Source organism: Pongo pygmaeus, chromosome 7, assembly GCF_028885625.2.
Source record: "Pongo pygmaeus isolate AG05252 chromosome 7, NHGRI_mPonPyg2-v2.0_pri, whole genome shotgun sequence".
In the NCBI taxonomy this organism is placed as follows: domain Eukaryota; kingdom Metazoa; phylum Chordata; class Mammalia; order Primates; family Hominidae; genus Pongo; species Pongo pygmaeus.
This window is the reverse complement of record NC_072380.2, coordinates 82357939-82377474: the sequence shown is the minus strand read 5'-3', so window position 1 is coordinate 82377474 and position 19536 is coordinate 82357939. Positions and strand designations below refer to the sequence as shown.

At 37.1% G+C, this 19536-nt stretch overlaps 1 protein-coding gene across 28 annotated transcripts in view; it reads left to right on the top strand.

The window, feature by feature from the left end:
- NCOA2 (nuclear receptor coactivator 2) overlaps positions 1–19536 on the top strand; it is a 296302-nt gene that overhangs the window by 146351 nt on the left and 130415 nt on the right. The window contains exon 1 of one of the 28 annotated variants that reach the window (XR_010127228.1): positions 2265–2312. The exons of the other annotated variants lie outside the window; for them this stretch is intronic. The gene's annotated coding sequence lies outside the window, so the exon portion shown is untranslated. Of the gene's footprint in view, positions 1–2264; positions 2313–19536 lie in introns of those variants that run through there. 28 annotated transcript variants of the gene reach the window in all.

The following is a 19536-nucleotide window of genomic DNA, read 5'->3' as shown; positions in this document are numbered from 1 at the left end:
AACTTGGTGCTAATTATAGGATAGATTGAGTAAGGGAGAGACCTGGCATGAGAAGAAGTTATTGGTGGTGGGGTTACTGAAGAGAAAGAAATCTTGGTAATTGTAGAGGGATTGGAAAGAAGGTGATGTGATGAAGAGAAACTGCAAAAGTAGAATCTAAAGGTCTTGGAAATTGATTGGATTTGAAGATTGAGAGAAAAAAGGAGTTAAAAAAAATTTGCTGGTGACTTATGAAAAGTAGCAGATACAGATTTCCTGTCTCCTCTCTCCTGGGGAAAAAAAAATAGCAGAAAACTTCCTCAGAAAGGTGAGGAGTTCAATTTTGGATACATTTAGGGAGATATGTTTATGAGAGCTTGAAAGTTGGGTACTGTAGTAGCTAAGGTAATATCCTGAAGCTGCAAATGAAAATTGGGTCTCATTTACATGGATATGATCTTTGATACTGCATCAGCAGACAAGATTTCAAGGAGCAGCTTTGTAGTGAGAAGAAAGGGCAAGGATGTTATTCAAGAAACGCCCATCGGGCCAGGTGCAGTGGTTCACACCTGTAATCCCAGCACATTGGGAGGCCGAGGCTGGCGGATCACTTGAGCTCATGAGTTAAAGACCAGCCTGGGCAACATGATGAAATCCTGTCTGTACAAAAAATATAAAAAATTAGCCGAGCATGGTGGTGTGCCTCTGATCCCAGCTACTGGGGAGACTGAGGTGGGAGGGTCACTTGAGCCTAGAAGGTGGAGGTTACAGTGAGCTGAAATTGTGCCACTGTACTCCAGCCTGGGTGACAGAGCGAGACTGTGTCTCAAAAAAAAAAAAAGGAAAAGAAAAAAGACGTGCTCATCTTTCTTTTTTGCTGTTGTTGCGGAGGTGGGGCTCAATGACAGGGAGACGCAGATCCAAGACAGATCAGGAAGGTAGGAAGGGAGAAGCAAGATAGTGCCAGTGTCATTGAAGCCAAGGGACAACAGGGAAAAAGTTTTCTGATAGAGGCCAAGTTGTACAAGACTTCAGAGAATGGCAGGAAACTATAGTCTCTGTGTGGTTCTCAAGGGCCAGTGACCCTATAGCATTTGGAAAGGGGCGGGGGTGGTTTTGGCAGTAGCGATGTGAGGTGTGCTGCCTTAGTTTAGCAAAGCACAGGGGAGGCCCCGACGTCCCCATCTCAAATGTCCACCTCCTGCCCTCTTCTCTAATCCTCCTGCCTGCTGCTCTTCCTCCTTAGCGCTTATCATCATCTTACATACTATGTCTTTTCCTTATTTATCTTGTTTATTGTCTGTCTCTAGATTGTTAGGTCAGGAGGGCAAAGATACTTATCTGATTGGTTTGCTGCTATATGCAGTGCCTAGAACAGTGCCCTACATTTAGGAAGGACCCCAAGGAATGGTTCATGAATAAATGTATGGCAATTATAGTGATTTGAATAACTGACCTTTCTCCTTCAATATACTGTAAGCTTCTTAAATGGAACTGAATCGTCTTTGTAACCCTAACAATGCCTTACATGTTATTGTAGCTGATATATAAAGTTTTATTTATAGCAGCATCAGAAGGGAAAAACCAAGGATTTGGGACTCAACTGGTCTGAGTTTAAATTTCTTCTGTTCTTACTAATTTGGCCCCAATTAAACTACCAGACCTCTCTCTGAGCCCTATTTTCTTTAGCTGTAAAGTGGACTAAACTAGTACCTCTGTCATAGGGCTGTTGAGGATTAAAAGATGTCGCCTATCAGAGTGGCTGGCACATTGTTTGTGCCCAGTAAATAACTGGTGTTTTGCAGTCTTTCTACTCTGTAACCTTAAGTAATTTACTTCACTTCACTGTTTTTTCATCTCTAAAAGGGGAGGATGAAACCAATCTCATGAGATTTGGAGGAACCAATGAGACAGTAGGCACAGGTGCCCTTTGTTTTTGTATCGTGATTGAGAGTGCAGACTCTGGAACCAGACTGTATGAATTCCAGTCCTAACCCATTTACTTTAGCTTTACTTGACTTTTCTGTGCCACAGTTTCCTCATGTGTAAATTGGGAGACATAGCAGTACCAGCTCCATGGTACTGTGAAAAAAATGGATGTGAATATTAATAAAAAGCTTAGACCAATATTTGGCATATGGTAAGCACTAAAAGTGTTTGATTTAAAAAATAATAAAATAGTGTGCCTTTATTGCTTTTTTCTTTCTCTTCAGTCTGTCAAATGGTATAAAGAATGGGGCACCTTTACAATGAAGTTGGCCATGTTTATGTTGGAAAATATAATGAAACAACAAAAACAATACTACTGCTTCTTCATGGTTTGACCTGACTGGGTAAGGCAGCTGTGGTCTCAAATCTTCCATGCAGCGGCACTGTAAAATCTGTCCTTTAGTCCCTGTTCTTGTCAGGATTCACTTACTTCTAGCAGTGGCAGCCTGGTTGAGAGCTTGTCTTTGAAAAAAGGTTTTGTCACTTGCAAATCTGCCTCCATTTCCCTGCCTCCCATTCTGTCAGCTGGTCTCTAGGAATGGTTAGGAATGTAGTTTGAGTAGAAGCAGCAAAATTAGAGGGACAGGTGGTGAGTGGCTGGCTGATCTGGAAACCTTCCTCTCTTGCTAGGGAAGGTTTTCTCTAGTAGCAGTAACAAAACTCTTAAGAACATATCCTTAAATGTGTCTCTCAGTTCTTTAATTCTGTCAAGGATAAAAGGTTTCTGTATGTAAAGAACCACAGAGCTTATTACATCACTGAGGACTTGGCTGAATCTTTATTCACATCCAAAACAGACTTAGGAAGGAAAGGTGGCTGCTTCAAGTCAGCAGATTCAGCTTCCATTCATGTAGCAAGCTGCTGTTGCAAAAGCTGTTGTGTGTAGATCTTCTTTCCATTAGCAGAGGTTCTACTGGATCTTCTTTGTGTGTAATTCATTGTTATGCCTAATCTGCCCCTGACTCTCAACCTTGGTGCTGGGATGGCAAGCATGCTTCAATCTCTGTTGCCAATTCCTATTGATTATAGTGATTGTGTGGAGTGCTGTGTTGAGGAGAATTGAGAGGCCACATACAGGCTTAGAAGTTATTTAATTGGCAATGTCTGCTGTGTGAGGGGAGAGGAGGTAACCACAGCATATGTGTTGTGTATGTGCCGAACGTGATAGATTCCACGATAGGGCTCACCCTTGAGAGATTCAAAGTCGCATTTTGTGTCTGTGTATTTTTGTCTTTGAATTAGTATGTACGTATTACTGTATTACACAGTAAAATATAAATAAACTGGGAATTATCAATTAGCTTGAGTTATATAGAATTACCTATGTATGCTTTTCATGGCTTGCTTAAAGCATGGATCTAAATTATTATTAATTCTTTCATTTCTGAAATAAAATTCTCTACACTTCTCTACACTTTTTGTGAGTTTCTCTTGTTTAGTTGATACATGATTCTGATCTCCTGTTTTTTAAGTTTGGCAAAAAATACTCTTAAATTCTTGGGTAATTTCACTTACCAAACTACTGACAAATTAACATGAGTCACTTGAAGCCTTGGGCACACAGCAGGTGGCTGTGACAGACTCGGGGGTTCCAATCATTGTAGAACAGACCAGACATCTCTTTTCTTGAGGAATGGTCATGTGTCTGTTGCCGCTTGGCTTCTCTCCTCATGGGTCAGAGGTAATCCTCAGTTTAACCACTGAGGTATAAAAGTATTTTTTAAATTTTATTTTATTTCCTTCTTGTGAATCAAAGTAAGTCTTTCCTAATTTGTCAGCTGACAAAGAATACTCTTTCATTGAGTTAGAATGTTGAAAGTATAAGCAAAAATTTGAGAGGCACTTTTTACATTTGCTAAGTAAAGAAATATTTATATTAGACTTTTCAAAAAAGTATGATAAAATATACGTAAAATTGACCCTTTTAACCATTCTTAAATGTATAGTTCTGTGGCATTAAGTGTATTCACACTGTTATACAACTATCAACAACATCCATCTTCACAATTTTTTCATCTTCCTTTACCGTTAAACACTCTACCCATTAAACTCTTAACTCCCGATTCCTACTTGTCCCCACCCCCGCCCACCCCTGGTAACCACCATTCTAATTGCTGTAGCTACTTAAAGATTTGACTACCTCATGTAAGAGGAATCATACAATCTTTGTCTTTTTGTGACTGGCTTATTTCACTTAGCATAATCTTCAAGGTTCATTTATGTTGTAGCTGGTGTTAAAATTTCCTTTTTATGGCTGAATAATATTGTATTGTGTACCACATTTTGTTTATTCGTCTGTCAATGGACACTTGAGTTGCTTTCACCTTTTGGCTATTGTGAATAATGCGGCTATGAACATGTGTTCTTACATCTATTCAAGTCCCTGCTTTCAGTTCTTTTGGATACATACCCAGAAGTGGAATTGCAGGATCATATTTTTTGAAAAATTTTTGTTTTCCACAGTGGCTGTGCCATTTTACGTGCCATCAGTAATGCACAAGGGTTCTAGTTTTTCTGCATCCTCACCAATACTTGTTATTTTCTATATTTTTGATGGTATCGATCCTTATGGGTGTGAGGTAGTATCTTATTGTGCTTTTTATTTGCATTTCCCTAATGATTAGTGATGTTGAGCATATTTCCGTGTGCTTATTGGCCCATTTGTATGTCGTCTTTGGAGAAATACGTATTCAAGTCCTTTGCCAGTTTTTAAATCAGATTGCTTGTTTTTTGCCATTGAGTTGTAGGAGTTCTTCATATATTCTGGATGTCAATCCCTTATCAAATATATGGTTTGCAATTTTTTTGCCTGTCCCATGGGTTGCCTTTTCACTCTGTTGTTAGTGCCTTTTGATGCCCGAAAGTTTTTAATTTTGATGAAATCCAAGTTATTTTTCTTTTATTGCCCATGCTTTTGGTATCATATATAAGAAATACCAAATCCCATGTCATGAAGTTTTTCCCGTGTTTTCTTCTAAGTATTGTTTAACTTTTACTGTCTTACATTTAGATCTTGTAATCGTTTTGAGTTAATTTTTGTATGCGTAAGGTAAGGCTCCAACATTATTCTTTTTCATGAGGATATCCAATTTTCCCAATACTATTTGTTGAAAAGACTATCCTTTCCCCATTGAATGGTCTTGGTACCCTTGTCAAAAATCATTTGACCATATATGTGAGAGGTTTTTTTGTTTTGTTTTGTTTTTTTTCTGGGTGGTATTTGACATTTTAAGATTAAGTTCAGAGTTTCATCATTTCTCAATGATATTGCACACTTCCTAACTATTGTCCCTAATTCAAGTATCATTTTTGATACATTTCTACTCTGGCATTCTGATTATGTTTTCTAAGTTTTGCCTGCTCTTCTATTTTCCCTCTTTGATTATGAGTCCCTGGAGGGCAGGGATTTTGTTCTGGAGACCTAGTGCCTTATGTGTCATTGGTACTGAATATGTGTTTGTTGGATGAAATTAACTTAGAGCTAAAAAAAGAAAGAACTAGAAGACATCAAGTTAGGTATAAAAAGTACTTTTCCATTATTATAAACTATTACTATGGCTTATGGGCCTTTAAGGAAATATGTCTTTTTTCTGCTAATGGTATTTTCCCTCTTTTCCCATGCTTGCCACTGTGACTGCAGTTATCACCCTCTTCCTTGCAAGGATAAATAATCTTCACAAAAATTTGACAGGAAGACGAGAATAAGTAGAAAACAGAAGAAAGGAAAGGAAAGGTGAAAGAAATCAACCTCATTCAAAAGCATTTAACAGTACACTTGAAGTTGAGTCAGAACAGGCTGAAGGTGCTAAGAAGCAGTGATATGCTGTGAGAGATGCAGTCTTGCAGACAAACTTAAAACACATGTTCCCTAGCACCTTTTGTCACAAGTGTCTATTGTGCCTGTTGAAATTTGGAATAGATGAATAATTAATTATTTGCCTCAGAATATAACATCTTTACAAAGAGTAGCTTTTTGTCTTTGACAGTTCTGTTTATATGGTCAAATCTGCGAATAAATGAAAACATTAATTAGCCTAATCTTCATCAAAGTAGGCTGTCCAAAAAAAGACATAAAAACCTTAATACCAATGACCTGTGTAATATTTGATACATTGAGGAGCCAGGTTTCTCCAGGGCCCTAACGTGTGTGATTGTCACTTTCTTTTGACTCTATTTGGGAAAAGTTAATACATAGGAGAACCAGAGTTAAGGATGGAAAGAAGTTATGTAGGGCCGTTAAGCCATCATGGTCAAAGCATATGTTGTACCCTGAAAGTTCCATTCCCTCTAACATTTTATTTTGTTTTAATTTATTTTTTAAAAATAGATACAGTGTCTCACTATGTTGCCCAGGCTGGTCTTGAACTCCTGGGCTTGAGCAATACTCTGACCTCAGCCTCCCAAAATGCTGGGATTACAGGCGTTAGCCACTGCAGCCAGCCACTAACTACCACTACTTAAGTAGTATGATCTTCTCTCTGCTTTCAGTTACTTTTTGACTTAATAACAGTTTGGGAGATTCTCCTTACTTAGTACGTAAATGAGTCTAAAGCTAGGCACATTCAGCCCTCCATCTTTGCAGGTTTCACATCTTTGAATTCAACTAACCATGGATCAAAAATATTTTTAAAAACCAATAAAAATAGTACAAATTTTAAAAACAACACAATATAACAATTATTTACATAGCACCTTGTATTAGGCATTATAAGTAATCTATAAATGATTTAAAGTCTGTGTGTAGGTTATAAGCAAATATCATTTTATATCAGGGACTTGAGCATCTGAGGATTTTAGTATCCATGGGAGGTCCTGGAACCAATACCCTGTGGATATAGGGAATGACAGTACCGGAAAAGTCTAACCAGAGACAATGGTTATCCAAGTCTGAGAATTTGAAACGGATGACTTTGAGAGTCCTGGGACAAGATGGCTCTCACATTCTTTTTAGCCCCTTTTAAAGTTCTAGTTGTTCATTAAAACTGTCAGAGACTTATTTGGGAATAATACTAATCTCAAAGAGCTGGATTAATAGTGAATCAAATTCTTATGATCTTTCTCTGAGGCTTTGGCAGTTTTGGAAGCCCAGGGTTTATAAGGTATAACCTGGATAGACCACTAGGGTTCTCATTAACTCTGGTTAACAGATGACTTAAGAATTTCAGTTTTAACCTAGTGATACTCACCTGACTTCAAGGAGTAAATACATTTTTAAAGGCGACTTACTTTAGAGTGGTTTACAGTGCGCTAATTAGGAAGAATTTAACTCAGTCATTTCAAGCCTCTGAAATCCTTGGATGAAGTACAAATGCTGAGATGGAAATGTAGTATGCTATTTGTATATTATTCCATTTCATGAAGTGGTAACTTGGCAGAGTCGTATTTAGAAGTGATTGCACTCTATAGTCCTTCTCCTCAGCCCTCTTTTGTGTGGGTATAATCTACTGCAGTAGTATCATAGACATTTATGCACTGCTGTTTGCATAAGCCTTTTATTGGAAATAACCCAACAAAATAGCAGTCTCTGCTAGCTTAGCACAGTTGGGCCTTTTCTAAGGCTCATTTTCCTACACATCAGAAAAAAAATCTCTAGTTGATGTTAGTGGGATGATACCCACAAGCAGGAGATTCAAAGATGGCCCTTTTCTTTATCCCTGGCTCACCTGAGGAAGGAGGTCAGAGGCCCAAGTGACTTAATTCTATGCAGATCTATGCCTAATGGAAACAATAAATTCAAATGGGCAGTATTACTTTTTCCCTTACTATCTTACTATTTATGAAACATATTTCTCACTGCATTTAAAAATGTATTTAACATATAGATTATTTCATGATATTTTATCAGGTTTTAAAAATCTGATACTTAGCTATAGTATGGAATTACAGTGCTAATGGGTTTATAAATTAATATTACAAATGACTGAAAAGTTCACACTCTGCAACTTGTTAAACACGTCACCTTCAGAGCTTATCTTATTTTTAATTAATAAATATGTGGTCATAGTGTATAAAGAAGAAATCTTTGTAGATTAAAGATTTATCACCTTTTGGTACAGTGGACTCTGTTTTTTAACATTTGTGTTATAGAAATTTAGAATAGTATAGTAAACTTCCATGTGCCCTTCATACCCAGCTTCAGAAGTTATATAAACATTTTTGCCTTCTTTTTGAAATGGGGTCTCGCTGATGCCCAGGCTGGAGTGCAGTGGCACAATCTCAGCTCACTGCATCCTCTGCCTCCTGGGCTCAAGTGATCCTCTCGCCGCAGCCTACTGAACAGCTGGGACCACAGCGTGCCACCACGCTTGGCCTTTTTTTTGAGACAGGGTCTCACTCTGTCAACCAGGCTGGAGTGTAGTGGCACAATCATGGATCGCTGCAGACCTTGACCTTCCAGGTTCAGATGATCCTCCCACCTCAGCCTCCTGAGTAGCTGGAGCTACAAGTGTGTGCCACCACACCTGCCTAATTTTTGTATTTTTTTGTAGAGATGGGTTTCACCATGTTGCCCAGGCTCATCTCAAACTCCTGAGCTCAAGTGATCCACCCGCCTCTGCCTCCCAAAGTGCTGGGATTATAGGGCATGAGCCACCGGTGCCTGGTCTTTGCCATGTTTTTAAATGATGAAAACGACATTACTAAAAGTTTGGAAATTAGAATGAAAATGACCTCTGGTCTCACCCAGTTTAACTGTCATCATCATTTTTTGGTCTTCTTCTTATTTTTTTTTTTTTTTTTTGGAGGCAGAGTCTCTTTCTGTTGCCTGGGTTGGAGTGCGATGTTGTGATCTCGGCTCACTGCAACCTCTGCCTCCCAGGTTCAAGCGATTCTCCTGCCTTAGCCTCCGAGTAGCTGGGACTACAGGCACACACCACCACGCCCATCTAATTTTTCATGTTTTTAGTTGAGACAGAGTTTCACCATGTTAGCCAGGCTGGTCTCAAACTCCCGATCTCAGGTGATCTGCCCGCCTCGGTCTCCCAAAGTGCTGGGATTACAGACATGAACCACCGCACCCGGCCTACAGTTTTGATATACAGATACTGTTTCTTCTTTTTGCTGAACATGATATCAAACTAAGAGCTAATGGTGGCTACCATCAATTGATGTCTTCCTATGCCAGGCACTGGGCCAGTTGCTTTACATATAATTCATAGACTCTTCACAATAACAATACAGTAGTATAAACATCCTCTCTCCCCCAGAGACACACATTTATAGATAAGGAACCTAAGACAGGGAGGTTAAGTAACTTGCTCAGGCACTGCATATCTGGCATATGTATTTGGACAAAAGTCTAACTCTGAGTGCATGCTCTTTCCTCCCTCTAAAGTGGCCTCTTCAAAAGCATTTTTTCATGTTGCAACGTAATCACCTTTTTAAGGAAAAAGAAATATCAGTATGTAAATTTTGACCATGTATCATATAGAAGCAGCACTAGGATAGATGCTGCTGTGGGTTAGAGGGATAAAAGGTATGGTGTCTGCTCTTCCGTGTCAGTGCTCTAATGCTGAGGAGCCTGCCCCCTTGGGTACACTAACAAAGAAGATGCATGGTTAGCTCAGGCCCACCCTGGTTATCTTTCTTTCTTTCTTAGAGCCAGTTGTGCCATGTAACATAAACTAATCATAGAGGTAAAAACATCTGTCATATTTACAGTCCTAGGAAATGTGCAGGACATGTCCACCGGGGGGGGTGGAGAATCTTGCAGGACCATGTCAGAATTCTGTTCATCACAAGCTCCCAATTGGAAACAACTTAAATGTCTACCAACAGGAGAATAGATAAACTGTGGTATATTCATACAATATCCTAAGCAGTGAAAAGGGACAAATTGTTAATATACAGTCACCCTCTGTGTTGGTGGGTTCTGCACATTAGATTCGGCCAACCTCAGAAAGTACTCGGGAGAAAAAAATTTTGTCTGTACTGAGCATGTGCAGACTTTTTTCCCTTGTCATTATTCCTGAAACAATACAGTATAACAACTATTTGCATAGCACTTACATTTTATTAGGTATCATAAGTAATCTAGAGATGATTTCATGTATATGAGAGGATATGCGTAGATTATATGCAGATTCTATATCTTTTATATCCAGGACTTGAGCATCCATGGATTTTGGTATACAGGGGGAGCTCCTGGAAGCAATCCTCCAAGGCCATGCAGTAATATGGATGAATCTCGAAAGCTTGGTACTGAAAGGAGCCAGGACAGAGAGTACTTACTGTATGATTTCATTTATTTAAAGTTCTAGACAAAGCAAAACTAATCTGTGGTAATAGAAAATCAGAGTATAGTGGTTGTTGGCAGGGATGAGGAGGTGTGGAGTTTGCCTGAGAACAGGCACAAGAGAACTTTGCAGAGTGATGGAAGTGTTCTACATTTTGATAGGAGCCTGGATTACATAGATGCTTTCATTTGTCGCAACTATTGAACTTTACTCTTCTCTTTAGATCTGTATATGGCACTGAATGTAAATTGTACCTCAGTTTAAAAATGAAAACATTACTCTATTGAATCCTTGTTTTACTTCTCACCAGACTCTTGGATTAAGAAATGAACCACAATTATATACAACCACCATCATAAAATGTTAAAGCTAGAAACAACTTGACAAATTATCTAGTCTAATTCCCTTGTAAACACTACTGCCTTGGTGAAGAAAAAAGTTTAAAATTGCTAATGATAAAATCTGCTGTTGCTATCTTCTGCACTCAGGAGGAGAGTTAGGCAATTTTACCAATTCGTGTATGCCAGCAGAAAATATGAGAGGGACAGATTTGCTAACAGCAATACATCTTGAAGTGTAAGCACAGAATCTGGATCAAGACATTTTACTTAGATTTGTTTGGCAGGAGGCATTCTCTTAACTGCGATTGATCTGGTCAGGGAATGCACAGCATTTTGCTGCTGCCCATGATCTGGCTGAGAAATAATTTGTAAAAGCGCCGTTGTAGTTAATAAAGGACACATGGTGTTAATGTTAGCGTGTCTGTGACCTCACGCTCTCTCTATGGAAATGATCTATAAGATTGCCAAAGGTTTCATGACCTTGTGAGCAGAAAAAGAACACATTTGGGTAGACGGATTTCACAAACCACCCCCTGCAGTTTTTTGCTACTCTTTTAAAACTGCAGTCATTGCATTGATTTTATATGTTGCCTTGGCTGATTATTGATTTTAGTCATTGCATTGCATTGATTTTATATATTGCCTTGGCTGATTATTGATTTTAGATTTTAAGTCCATAATGAAAATATTTAGGTGGTGGTAAAAATCATTATAACTTTTAAAGGTTCTTTAGCAATTAAAACATTATCTTAAAAATTCTGAATTGTGCTTTTTTGGGTTTTCATTATGAGGTGTTGGCATAGGCTGGTATTTTAAATTTTTTATGTTTATTTTCTTCATCTCTGAAATTATTTTATTTCCTAATTGAATTTCTTTGCTCAGGTCTTTATGGAAACTTATGTTCCCTGACACCTCACTAATCATTTCAGGCTCTGTTAGTTGTTAGTGTTGTCTTCCAGAGTGGCCATGGTTCCCTTCAGTGACTTAAAGAGAATTAGTAAACACTCATTCTATCCTATTTATTTGTATGTTGAGTGGTTAATTAGAGTAAACTAGGAGTTTTTAAATTGGAGTTGTTAAATTCTTTGAGTTCTGAGAACTTAGAGAATTTTTTGTATAGATAACTTTTATGTGATAATGATAATAATCCCTTCTGGTATCTGTAATAATTCTTGGTTTCTCTGTATTAAAGAATATAAGTTTGGTTCAGTTTACTTATGAATAATGCAGTTTATATAAAATGATTTTGTGAAATGAAAACTCTCTGTCTTGATCTGGTATTAAAATAATCCGTAAAGTATCTACACACAAAAGAAAATTAATGTATTATTCCACTTATATGAGGTATCTAAAGTACTCAAACTCATAGAAACAGAAAGTAGAGTGGTGGTTGCCAGGGGTTAGGGGAGGAGGAAATAGGAGTTGTTTAATGGGTGTAGAGTTTCGGTTTTGCAAGATGAAAAAGTTCGGGAGATCTGTTGCATAACAGTATGAATGTACTTAACCCTATTGAACTGTACAAATGGTTAAGATGATAAATTTTGTGTTATGTATATTTTACCACAGTTAAAAGTAAAATGTATATATTAAAAATATGTTTTGCATTTTTGAGATGAGGAAGCCAGTTACAACCAAGAAATGTAAAATATAGTTTAAATTTCTGTTGACTTCAGATTAACAGAATATGTCATTCTTTTAGTCTCCTCGTGTACAGCGTTCTTCACTTTGCACATTGTACTTGAGCGTAGTTCCTTACACCGTCTTTTTCCCCACTTTCAACTACCCAGCACTCTCACATTTAGACTTCTTCCTCAAATTGCTTGCTTCGTGGATTAAGAACAATTTTTAATGTGAAACAAACCACAACCAAAGATGAAGTAGGAATATAATGTGATCAGCTGCTTTCTTTTGATCTGGTGCTTCTACTTGTTATTAGGGACATTTAAAAAAAATATGGAGCAGCCTCTGTGTGTCAGGTACTGTGCTGGTGTTTCCAGATATGTGTTTTGAGAGTTGATTATTTATCAGAAATGGACAAAGGTATCCAGCCTTAAAGGAACTTCTGATTATTATTTTTTAAGATTGCTTTGGCCATGGGAATATTTTTCTTCTTGGGACAAATTATAAATTACTTAATAAGGATATATTCTTAACGAGAGTACATTTTGGTGTTAAAAAGTATGTTTACATGTGTTTTACTAATACAGGGAATTAATTCTCAGTATGTGGATAGCTATAATGTCTCCAAAGTGTTCATTATGCCAGATTTGTCAGATTTATATCATTGAGGGCAAAGCTCGAGAGAGTATATATTTGCTTTTAACTGCCCCTCACTGTTCATGGCCAGTGTGGTACATCCTAGTGAAAGGAAGACCATGCATCAGAATGTTTGTTTTGAGCATTTATTTTTAGCAGCAGATCTAGAAATTATATTTTCATTTTAGGATATATATTTTTTATTTATTATGAACATTCCAAGACTAAATAATTTTAGATATGCATATGTGAGTGCATGTGTACATTGCATGCACGTGTGTATGTGTATGTGAGAGAGTGAGAGACTGAGTCTGAGACTGTGTGTGAGAGAGAAGGAGAGGGAGAAAGAGGGAGAGAAAAGAAAAAGACATTCCCTTAATAGCAGGAGGGGTAGAGGCTTACTCAGTCTATTATCATAAAGCTCTGCTAATGTAGCTTCTGAGTCATGTGACTGCAGAAAAGGCTATTATCTCAATGAAAAGGAAACCGGGTTTTAGAGCAAGCAATAGAATAGAAGCAGGAAGAATTTTCGAGTGTTCCACCATGCTGGATTGTCAAAGGGGGATCTGTCTGATGAGCAGCTAAAAAAGGATTTGTGTGGCTAGTTTGTCAGCTGTGGTTAGAAACAATTGATAGAGGAGATAAGCGGCGGGATGCTCAGCATGTGCTTAGGTTTACATCAAGATGTAATGTTGGTTTGGGTTAACAGAGGAGATTTATCTCTGAGGCAATAAATTTATTGCTAATTGTGGGGGTTTTTGTTTTGATGAGTGATGTATGGTATTTGTATTTACATCACTGGTGAAGATAAAGAGAAGCTGCTGAGCTCTGATATGAACTGCAGAAGCTGTGGACAATTACAAGGTGTGTTTCAGAAGTGCTCTGACTTAATATTTGGTAATGTTCTTGGAATTCTGTGTGCTTGTGGATTGGATGTGTGGTGTGTTGTAGAAGGGAGAACTGAGCATGACAACCAGGCAGTGATAATGTTCTCAGGAACACATAGATACAGTGTGACCCAAATTGATTCCGTGGTCCTTATTTCTTTTGTGTTTGTTTAGTGTTTTTAAAATATTCCTTGTAGTTTTTTATGTAGCCAAATACACTGTCACGCTTGTTTGTAGGTAATATTTTGGTAAGCATTTTCTAAAATTCAGGAGGAGAATCTTAATTTTTTAGTTGCAAATCTTAATTATTAAGGAATAAATATAACTATAAGCTTTATCTTTCTACCTTTATACTTTTTATCCTTTTCTAATTTCAAGCTTAAAGTGGAGCTTTGTGATAAATTTGAAATTATTTAGTTTTTGATTACATGATAAGTACAGCTTGTATTTTTGGTGGAGGCCTTGATTCAGTGATTTTTTGTTGTTGTTGTTACACATAGTACCTAACTTTCTCAGATTGATCTTATGCTACTGTATGCAGAGAGCTAAATAACATACAGTTAATCTTCAGACTGTACTTGTCTGCTTTTGCTCATGTTGATGCTATTAATTCTCATAGCAGTCTGTACCTGTCTCTTAGCCTTGGAAAATGTAGTACTTGAAAGTCTGAGATTGGTGAAAGATAATCAGAAGCATTATCTGAAAAGGGTTAACAATTACACAACTTATATTCAGAGAATGATTTTGCTAATGTTTTTCATTTAACTTCTAGAGCAGATGGGCTGAAGTGTATGTATGTTTCCAAATCACATATGATTCTGAAACTAAACTATACTGTATACAGTTCCCTTTTGAAATTGAGGTTGGAAGAGGTAAGGAATGTATCAGGCAATTTCTAAGGTGTATAGACAGTTTAATAAAGAATTAATTCTCGCTGTCTTTTCTAATAAAAGATGAGAGCAACTCAAACATAATTTTTAATTATACTAAGTGCAGGAGATTCTTCTTTATATCTACAAGCCATATCTTAGCACAGTATAGTTTAATAAATCATTAATTTTATTAAATGGGATTTTCTTTTAAAAAGCAGACAACACTGGCACTTTACATAGAAAAACAACTTGGTTCAAATAAGCAGTTAATTAATTTGGGATTTTTTTAACTATACTATTCTCCCACATTCTTTTTTTTTTTTTTTTTTTTTTCATTTTTTATTTTCACTGCTCGTTCAGTAACTCTCACGTTCTTGTAAGTAGTCTGTGAGACAGGGTTACATGCCATTTTCTACCCAGAAAGCACCAGCACCATATGTTAAATATTTTGAATAATAAAATTTTCAAAGTTGTATTGTTTGAGCTTTCTTTTTCTTTATTTTTAAATTTTATTTTGTTACCTTATCTAAACCTTTGAATGAGCCAAGACTTTTGTAATAATTAAAAAGTATTTTTATTGAACACCTAATATTATTACAAGCCACTGTATGAAACAATATGGGAACATGAAGACAAATAAGATATTTAATCCAATAAGTTAACTTATAACTGGCATTGTAATCCAGCCTCAGTAAATGTAATTATCCTGTATCATATAGGAATTTAAAATGGCTAAAAAGAATAAAACTTATCTGACTGTTGAGAGAGTACTTCTCTGATTTTGTGAATGACGTTTCATATGAGCAGGTTTGGATGGTAGTTTTAACTGGTCTGCATCCATGACATTTCATTTTCCTTTGTATCAGAATAGAAATACCTTTTTTTTAAAAATAATCTTCTACAGCTAGAATAGTTTTTGTTACTGATGATTTTGTTTTTCCCCTAGGACATAAAATATCAGTCCTTTGCAAATTTAAAGTATTTTCATAAACAGATTAACATATTGAGTTATCTAAACAAACGGTATTTTAGAGGTTGGGGAGTGAGGAAGCACCCCAGTATTATTTTCAGAGTTAAGAGGTGCAGGTGTTGAAGTCCAGGTAGTGTCTAAACAAGCCAGATGTCTAGCTTGCAAATCCTGCTACACTTCAGAATTCCAACCACAATAATTAACCACAAATATTATAATCGGGTCTGATCTTGTCAGGCTGAGGGGGTTTGTTTCTTGGAACGAGTTTTAATTTGTAGAATAGATAGGGTAAGAAAAGGTAGAATTAAATGTGATCTTAGTATTCAGTGTTGTAAAACTCAGTGAAATGTGTTCATAGGACCTTTTTGTTTTTTGAGAAGGTAAAAGTTTGGGAAGATTTAGGCAGGGTTAAAGTACGGGGCTATATTTTAGAGACATTTGAATTCCGTGGAAGCCAAGGGAATATAAGATTCAGGAAGTGGAAAAGCCTGTGCAACAGCCAGCACATTTTCCCACGGTACCTCTTACAGGATTTGCTCTAAAAATTATCACTCAGAAATGCAGAAAAAGGTTTAGAATCAGTTGGCTTATCCATTTCTCTCACAGGTGCTTTGGTCCTTGTCATTAAAAAGGTAAGACTTTGCATTTTTTAGCGTGCGTTTTAGTAGTGATAGCTCTTTTCACCAGGTTCATAGTTAACATGCAGGGTTATGGCTTGTAGTAATCACTAATATAGTACAACATAAACATACATTTGCATTATTTTAATTTTAAAGATAACATGGTTATTGCTATGTATGTTTTATTAAAGATTTTGTAAGACACACCAAACACTATAATCTTGACATTGAATGATTGTTTCTTCTTTAAAAATCAGTCAAGATTAAGAAGTATGTTGAGATAGAAGCTAGATGTTTGGTTTCATCATTTTAGATGTCAGATCCAATTACAATAGTAAATTGATTGGCTGGAATAGTCATAAAATCATACTATGAGGCTAATGTTTAAGATACCTGTTTTGTTTCCATAAGTCCTTAAACTGTAGTCAAAATGAATGATAAATAAACATAGTGTTGAAACCATAATAGCCTTTTTATTTTTAGTTCTACATTAATTGTCTTTTCCAAATTTTGCTTTCATGTTTTAAATGTGAAAATGTCCATTTTTATATGTCATTTTTATATATGCTTATTAAAAATAAAATTTTAAAGGCTTTGTTTTTACTTTTTCTTTTGATGAGGAAAATGACTTTTGCAAAACAATTAATAGTAGTTTTGAAGCTTATCTTTTATGTAGAACTTACATGCCAGGTCCTGTTCTATGGACCTTACATATATTAATTCAATTACTGTTTCACAGTTGGGAGATGGAGACATGCAGAGGTAAAGTCACTGGTCCAAGCTCACACAGCTAATGAGTCAGTGGTGCAGGATTTCAGCCCAGGTAGTTTGCCTTGAGAGTCTACACTCTAAATTACTAGGTATATTGAGTTCAGATGATGCTGGGTTCAGTTCAGTTTGCTGATTTATTCTAGAATGAGGACAAGATGAACATAACGGACAAGGAGGGAACTATTACAGTTGAAGTGATTTTTTGTTTTTCAATGTTTGTACTTCAGTGAACTTCTGTTTCATTTCAAGTATGTTAAGAGTAAGATATTATTTAAAGAGTATTCGGTCTGCATTGAAAGGAAACATATTCATGAACATTAACTCCCAGCTAATTCAGAAATCTGCTTTAGAGGAAGGAGAATGAAGGAGAGCATTAAGATTGGGATAGCAGAGATTGTTAAAACAGATTGACTATGAATTCATGAGATTAATTGGGTGGGGAGAAGCTTTGTAGTTCTGGGATCTGAAAGAAGTGTGTTGCCTATTTTCTTACTTAGTTTCTTTTCCTTTTTCTTGGCAAATGGAGAACTTGCTGCTTCCAAGGTCCTTTACTCACTGCATTGCTATGATGGAGCATTCAGGTATAAAAACCACAGAGAATCCAAATAAAGATCCTTGTTTACAGATACCAGGGATTCCATAAAGAGGAAGAAGGTATACAGACCCTTCCCAAGCCCATAGTCTTTGAATCAGTAACTACAGATTAGAAGCAATTAGAAGTCCGCCTTCCTTGGTGGGACATAAGAGCCTCTTTCACAATCTGGACCTGCCCCTCCCACTTGGAGTTTCTCACCTAGTCCCATATTCTACCTTTAATGTAATAGCATTGATTCTTCTGATTTCACAGGGGTTATGTTTTATAAAGTTGGGGGAAACATTGAACTGGCGAATTCTGAGGCATGGCTCCTAGTGGAAAATTGAGGGTTAGGTTCCTGCAGGCCTCTGGTCACATCATCTTAGTCATCTGATCAGTACATAACCTTATGTGTATTTCTGTTTAAAGACAACTTATTTAACATGTAAGTTACATAATATTGTTGATTCATTAAGATTACACTCACAGGCAACAGCAATGTAACTCCTGCCTGAACAAAGCTTGTCTAACATTCATATTTTCTCATAAGGCACATCACAGCCTTCTGGCACTTAGGAACCCTATATAGCATTCCAGCATTACACTTGGGGGCCATTTTCAACATGAGAAGAACAAAAATGCAAAAAATGTGGCCCTAAAGAGACTGCAGAAAGATAGTTGCTTTACAGTATGAGAGCTGAAACAAGACAGAGCATCTCCTGTTTGAATAGGGAGTGTTATTTGTGGAGTACCTACAATGGGCCAAGTGTTTCAGATAATAATGACAATAATAATGAAGGCAGCTTATTTTTATGAGAGTGTTTCTGTATACCAGGCCATGTACTTTTCTGCTTTATCTCATTTAATTTTCATTCAAACTTGTGAAGTAAATGTTATCTGCAAATATTACAGACATGGAAACAGCTTAGAAAGGTTAAGTACCTTTCCTAAGGTTGTGCAGCTAGTAAATGGTGGAAGCAAGAAATGACTCTGAAGCTTATTATTATCTGGAGGTTCAAGGCCATGTTAGGAGATGCAGTCAAATAGGGCTGCCCTTCTCAATAGAGTTTCTTTGTTGGAAGGGGGTAGAGGGCCACATTTCCCCAAAGCCTTTGTGTCTGTGTGATAGTCTAGATATGGAAATCTGGAAGGATTGGGCACAAGAGATTATTTCCTGTGTGGAGAGGTTGGAGAACCATGAACTTGTTGACTGTGGTAGCAAAGGTGGTCTCTCAGTCTGCTTCTTCTCTGCCTGTCCTGCCAGCTAACCAGCCTGTTCACACTCTCACTGTGTATCTTTTCTCTGCCTTGTAACTTTGGCTCATTCATTGCTTCTCGTAACTTTATTATCTTGTGGTTTCTTCCTGTGTGTCTTTTTAGCTGTTGTTTTCTCTTCTCACTGAACAGTTCTCTGTCTTAATTATCCCAAAGACTGAGAGAACCTGATTGAGCCAACCAATCACCATTGTCTGTCTGGATAGAACTTTTGTGCCAAGCCATCCCCCTAGACCCTGGCAACCTGTAGATTGGATACCTGAATCAAGTGCTGGGGGATAGTGTCATGGTGTTGCCAGGATGTCTTCTGTGTAAGGAGATGGAGAAAAGCTGCCTTATATCAGCAGGTTGTGGGTCCTTAGGAAGAGCTGTGGGAATGGATTGTTTGGTCCAGAATAGAGTGCAGTGGAGTCTTGTACTACATGACATTTACCAAGAAGATCAACAAAGACTGTAGGTCTTGTGTTTCTTCATGCCTAAAATTTGAACACCAATTTAAATTCTCTGGTTTTTCTGCTTCGTGGTTGGTAGAGTTTAGTCTTTCATTTAGATGATAAGTTGTTATATGTGTTTATCAGAATGAACCATTGTTCAAATATATTCAGTTACCGTTGCAAGGCCGAAACAGAATTCCTGTAATGACCTGTTTGAGGCCCCTTCTGTCCTACCTGGTTTGATCTCCCATCACCTCCAGATATTTCAATTCCCAGGTAAACTCAAGGCAGTTGAAATTATATTCTGGAACACAGTCTTCTAAAGTTGATTAGA